Source organism: Magallana gigas, chromosome 9, assembly GCF_963853765.1.
Source record: "Magallana gigas chromosome 9, xbMagGiga1.1, whole genome shotgun sequence".
Classification (NCBI taxonomy): Eukaryota; Metazoa; Mollusca; class Bivalvia; order Ostreida; family Ostreidae; genus Magallana; species Magallana gigas.
Window position 1 is genome coordinate 16,693,119 of NC_088861.1, and position 7,544 is coordinate 16,700,662.

Here is a 7,544-nt window from a genome sequence, read left to right on the forward strand (position 1 = left end):
TAACAACCGATATTCCATTATATTTAAATAATCATTATACAAGTAAGAACACATGTCAATGAAACTAAGGGGAAAAATTGGGAACAAATCTGAAAAAAATAACAAATCTCGATGCAACTAAGGGGACATATTTAACAAGAGGCCCATGGGCCACATTGCTCACCTGAGCAACAATAGACATTAAAAAATCAGCTTTACGAAATAATATACCGAAAAAAAATATGGACAATGTAGTCTAACAGATCCTGTATCTCAAAAATTCAATTTTTTCCAAGGATATTCTGTTAATCATTGATCCCTTTTTGTCACAGTATAGTCATTTCACATATTGAGCATTACAGTTCTCAAGAAGATCAAAATCAACTGGGATATAAACCTGCATCAAACTTGTGTCAGTCCAAGAATTGTCCAGAGGTCAAAGTCTTAACCATTTTAAAGAATCAAAAATAAGTCAAAATGCTTGCAATTAAGTTAAACCATATATTATAACATTTTAACTTTGGTGAATTTAACAGTTTTCTTTTGTAAAATTGGACACTCCACCCCATGTGGCTTCATCCTACTCCTAAATAAAATATGATTTTGCTACCTGATGATACTTCACACAAGTAACAGCTTTTCTGGCCTTGATCTGTGTAGAAGATTTAAAAATAAAATTTCTCTTTATATTCCAATGTAAAAATTTGACCCCCAATTGTGGCCCCATATTACCCCCGGGGACCATGATTTGAACAAACTTGAACCTACACTATCTGAGGATGCTTCCACACAAGTATCATCTTTTCTGGCCAAATGGTTTATGAGAAGAAGATTTTTATAGATTAACTCTATATACTTCTTTGTAAAACTTTGACCCCCAATTGTGGCCCCATATTACCCCCGGGGACCATGATTTGAACAAACTTGAAAACGTTGACCCCCAATTGTGGCCCCATATTACCCCCGGGGACCATGATTTGAACAAACTTGAATCTACACTATCTGAGGATGCTTCCACACAAGTATCATCTTTTCTGGCCAAATGGTTTATGAGAAGAAGATTTTTAAAGATTAACTCTATATACTTCTATGTAGGACTTTGACCCCCCCCCCCCCATTGTGGCCCCATATTACCCCCAGGGACCATGATTTGAACAAACTTGAATCTACACTATCTGAGGTTGCTTCCACACAAGTATCATCTTTTCTGGCAAAATGGTTTTTGAGAAGAAGATTTTTAAAGATTAACTCTATATACTTCTATGTAAAACTTTGACCCCCCATTGTGGCCCCATCTTACCCCCAGTGACCATGATTTGAACAAACTTGAATCTACACTATCTGAGGATGCTTTCACACAAGTATCAGCTTTTCTGGCCAAATGGTTTATGAGAAGAAGACTTTTTTTAAAATAGCACTACATTTTCAATAAATCCTTATTATTTCCCTTTACAATAGGGCGTGGCCCTTTGTTTTAACAAACTTGAATCCCCTTTACCCAATAATGCTTTGTGCCAAGTTTGGTTGAATTTGGCCAAGTGGTTCAGGAGAAGAAGTCGAAAATGTAAAAAGTTTACAGACAGACAGACGGACGACGGACAAAAAGTGATCAGAAAAGCTCACTTATCTTAAAATTAAAATTAAATATAAATATATATGTATATGTAGATATGATCATACTTACTTTTTAAACATCGATTTTTGTGAAAACAATTCATATCAGGGCGCAGCGAGACACATGCATATCTTCTTCATCATTTCAATAAATCTTGGACATTCCTGGTGTAAAACCGCGCTTTTAACCGGTACATGTATACTGCATCATTACACTGAGTAAAGGGTATAAAAATATGAATAAAGTCGGCCGCTAACAAAAAAAAAAGTAACTAAAACTGTAAACAATTTGTATTCAATTTATTTCGTTTTGTTTAAACGGCTCTTAAAAATACAAAAATCTATTAGGTACCGTGGATCCGCTTTTGCGTTTATCCTCTATCATATGTTTCGTTTATCAAACAAAACGTTTATCATGTCAATCGTGAAGATCGTTTAACGAGTTTTTCGTTTATCATTAACATCGTTTATCCTTTCCTATCGTGTATCAATCCTATCGTATCGTGCGTGTATGCTATCCTATCGTGCGTTAATCCTATCCTATCGTGCGTATATACTGTTCTATCGTGCGTTAATCCTATCCTATCGTGCGTATATACTGTTCTATCGTGCGTTAATACTATCATATCGTGCGTTAATCCTATCCTATCGTTTATCTTGTAAAAATTAACGTTGCGGGTACTGTACAAGTTTCTCAGGAATACCACAGAAAAAGAACGTGAGGCAAAAGAAAAAAACTGTTTATCAACAAATATATCCCAGATAGCAAGCTTACGTTGGCCCAACGTTGGCTTATGGTTGTAAGGTTGGTTACATATCTCTGTTGGTAGAACGAAGTTGGACCAACATTGGACCAACCTCGTATTTATCACTGTTGGAGCACTGGCATCGTTCTAATATTGGATCAACGTAGTTCATCCAACGTTGGTACATAAACATTGTACCAACGTGTGGCCAATATCAAATTGATCTCGGTGGGCCCGAATACACTGCACCAATGTCGGGCCGACGGACTTACAAGTGTGTTTTGAATTTTTATATTAATGATTATTTTACAGATGACCAAAGTATATAATTTTGAAACTTGCGTGTCTTTAAAAAACTATTGACTAAGAGTCTTTTATAATTAAAAATCTTTAGATTAATTTAGATTTATATTATATTGAATACATTATAAATATATTATGGTTACTATTTAGATAAATGTATTCAAATTAATTTCAGATTTAGAATTTTAGCTGTTTATTTTTTTTAAATGTACATCATGAAGCATTTTACTTGTCTACACTTTGAATGAAATGCAGTATCAATGCATAGTAACTTTTCTGCACTCGTGAATGAAACATTACCGCCAAAAGAACTGTGATGTCATTTTTGAAAAATCCATCAGAGTAACTTGATCTTATGCTATCATCATGGCTGCCTGCAGGAATAATGTAAGTATGCATATGTTCTTTTACAGATTTGTAATATATATATTGGTGATTATTATACAATAATGTTCTCAAAACTTTTAAATAAAATTTGAAAGCAATTTAAAGGTAATTTTCTTGTACAGACATCCTCCTGCTGATGTTCAAACTCGGTGACATGGCTGTCTCCTACATTATTTGTGAAGATGAATAGAACCATGCAGTTTATCGGCTCAAGTTAAGGAACATCTAAGGTAACTGAATTTAATATTATGATAATATCCATTATTACCTAATCAAAGGAATTTTGTTGTTTTATTACCAATTAAATATTTGCGTCTATTTTGAATTGCCGGTCAATAGACTGCGATCTATTGGACCGCCGGTCAATAGACTGCAATCTATTGGACCGGCAACGTATTTCAGAACGCTGGTATGTTATAATGTTACATCCGTTCGATAGTTCTGAAGGAATGTATATTCCTTTACATAGAGGTTGTTTTTAGTACTTGGTGAAACCAAATTCAATGTTATCAAAATGGTGTATCAAAAAATCAACAGCTTTAAAGCCTTAAATAAGGTAAAAGACTATTTAAAATTTAATGGGTTTAAGCCCCCCCCCCCCCCTCCTTTGTGTAAACTAATATTAAATTGAGATGTTGTAATGCATGCAACAAGTTCTGTGCATGTAAAAGATGAAAAAAAAAATCTTAGTATATTGCATAATGGCACGAAAACCATCTGCAATATGCAAATTGTAAACCCCGAAAACTAAAAAAAGGAATTAGGTAATAAAGCAATTATTTAATGCTTGAACAGTCAATAGACCAGAATTTTTTCCCCTTGGTGCAGGGAACAGCTCAGTATGATATATTACCCTCGGCCGTTGGCCTCGGGCAATAAATCATACTGAGCTGTTCCCTGCACCTCGGGAAAGATATTCTGGTCTATTGACTGCTCAAGCATTAAATAATTGTATACTGTCGTATGTTTGAATGATAAATCATCGGCATGATATATGCTGATAATATTAGATCAGAAGCTGTGGGTCTTGCACGGATCTAAAGAAGGTCGGATATATCCAGAGCCCCCCCCCCCCCCCCCCCGCGCCCCTGGCCGCTCCCCGGAAAATTCAAATTGACTTATTCACAGTAAAAAAGCAGTAATACAGTCATTTTACCGGTAACGAATCAGTATGCGGTTTCGTCGTGCATGCGACTATTATTATCGGAATTCCAAATGTTTTTATTTTTTGTTTAAATCACGTTTCTTTGTCCTTCTAAACTGTAGTATCAAACTTACAAAAATATAAAGGATGAATTACGGAGATAGTTATTTCAACACCCCCTCCATTTTCCTAGTTTCGAATACGTTTTCCAGTATCAAATTAGGCGCCCTCTATCACTTCTGACCGAATATTTTGGGGCGGGTTAATTTAAAAAAATGCACTAGAGGTACATGTCAATAGACTTATAAATGAAGAAGGAAAAATAATTGTGGAAATATGTTATTTAAACAAATAATATGATCGTTATTTTTATCGTAAAATTTTCCCGTCAAATTAAAACTGTACTTGAACAGCTTTCATTTTGCGTTACTTTATGAAATTGAATTTTCATGAAAACACTTTATAATAGTAATTAATGATAAGTAGTTGCCATTTGCCTTTGTTTTGCCCGTATATCTATCAATATATCCAAATAATATCCAAATAATATTTCTGTCGCATTGAACCGATACTAGGAAAACTATACGTGGTTCTATCTGAAGTCGTAATTTCATTAAAAGCTCAATTATTATTTGATATGATGCATAATCTCTTTAAATGGATTATAATTACTAATTATCCACTAAAAAGGGTTCAAGAACAAACTTATTTTCATAGTTAGGTTTAATTGTTTTGACACTTTCGTTTTTTCTGCCTTGCACTTCCGGAATATTAATTTCTGTATTATAATTACCTAGCTTGGATTTTTGAAAACCTTAACTTTGTTTTTCACAAATAATTTTTCTAAAAATTATTCGATACTGGCAAATATTCGTTACCGGTAAAACGATTGTATTGCAAAACAATTCTGATACACATATTAAAACTGTGCACAGTAAAAAAGGCCCCCTTCCCGCAAACAAATTTATTGTTGGATTGAAAACTAAATTTAATAAGACACAATAATGTATTACATTTTTTTAATTGTTATATATTAAGGATTTTTTGTATTACTATTTTAAAAATGTACATGCAATTCTATTTATATCAATTTATTTTTTCCATTTTGTATGATTATTTTTTTAATTTACAGCTGCATTTTGCAAAAGCGGACTTTTGAAGTTATCAACGAGGTCAGAACTAGAGAACTAAATTGGAACTGAACTAAAGATAGTGACCAAAAGCATTTATTGTGATTCGTTATTCATCTGATTGGGAAAGGGGATGAATATAGGAGTAAAGAAAACAAATGAAGAAGATTGAAGGGATGTGGAAGTATATAGATCGACTATAAAAAAACATTTGAAAATTTGAATATTGATTATATTTCTGTGAGAAAACAATAAAGATTAGATTTACTGTAAATCTTTGTGACATTGTTTTATAAGGACAAAGTTTGGGGAATATTGGTTGGATTAAATCGTTGTCCCAACATTGGGCCAACATTAAAACTGTCAATCTACTGACAATGGGCCAACGTCACGCCAGCGTGTTGGTGCAATGTTGCGCCGATGAGCAAAACCACATTGGGCCGATGTTATTTTCCGACATTGGGTCCGCATAAATGATAACATCGGGCCAACGTTGGGCCAATATAAGTTTGCTATCTGGATATAGACCTGTTTTAAATGCCTAATAATTATATTATGTGTCTGATAAAAACTGTTTCCCGCAATAATTTTATATATTTGTATGGATAATTTTATTATCCCGTTCTTAATGAATATCTTTATATTTTGACGTCAAAATCATTTAATATTTATTCATTTGATGAGATATCGGCGCTTCTGATTGGTCGAAAAATTTCTTTGATACCTGCATCAATAAAATTTTTGCCGGATCTACTTTTCTCAACTGTTCTGATCTAACACTATTTATAGAACGGGAATTTCCAAGATAAACACTGTCAACAAAATGTAAAGTTGTGACTGTTTTATTGTCAACAAAAAAATGCAACCTAGTGAATATAAAAAAATGAAAGTTTAACCTTCAAAAATAAACAAAACACATTATATTATTCACGAAATAGAGAATTTAAAAGCGTCTTCTCACGATTTCGTCTGCTTGAGATCAATCAACATTTACAGCGAGGCTGGCTGTTCCTTTTCCAGGAATATTATAATGAACATATAGGCCTATAAACTTTCACGGTAACACTTCTGTTCAAATTTGGTAACGATGATTTTTGAATTTACACACGATCTGTCATCAGAATAAGCGTCGTAAAGAAAAGCTATGAGTAATACATCAACTCCTTCGGCGCATTGCAAGCGGCAGAAATACCATTTAAGTACATCACTGGCTATCTAGTTACCATAACGTTTACAAAAGTCGCTTATACATACTATTCTCTGTCGACATATCAGCTATTTTCATCCACGATCGCCTTTTCTTGGATGGTTATGTCCAGTTGCATATTCCAGCGATCTCACATGAAAACTAGTTTTATTACGAGTTTTTCTGCACAGTGAATAATATCACAAGTTATCGCATGTATTTTCCTTTCGTTTTCAATTCAGTCGGTTCAGATTTTAACTCACTACTTGTGTTTAATCCTTTAATTCAGCTCAATAGCTCTGCATCAGCTGAAGGCGCATCCATTTTGAATATTGTTGCTGTTGTTGTTTTGTATTCATACGCGCCGCTTCATTTACATTATTTACATTTTTGATCAATGACACTTCACATTTTTTTATTTGAAAATGTTTTATTAAATGATAAGAAATGAAGATAATAATTTTTCTATTGATCGACGTATCAAAGAAAAAATTGACCGGAAAACTTTTTCATCAATGCGCTACGCGCATTGATGAAGTTTTCCGGTCAATTTTTTCTTTGATACGTCGATCAATAGAAAAATTATTATCTTCATTTCTTAAATCAATTCGGCTACATAAAATTACATAATACTAGCGTTTTATGACGTCACAATAAGAAATCTGAATTTTTTATTTATGTGTATTTGTGTAACTTAGCAACATATTTTCAAACTCCTGATGTTTTGATATGAAACTAGTTGATTTTATTTCGGTGTTGTGATTATATATATATATATATATATATATATATATATATATATATATATATATATATATATACATGTATATATATATTTATACTTTTATGTTAAATACTGAAATAAGATTGGTTTAGACGCAGTTGATAATTTGTTCTATTACCCTCAGCGTTAGCAACAGACTTAGCAACGGGTAACACAAGGAATTGTTACATGCGCGTAAATTATGCCCGTACGTTTCGCCGTAGAATTCACGTCATTTCTATATAAAAGCAGTAAGAAATTCTCTAAAATTAAGACATTCAGTATAATAAAA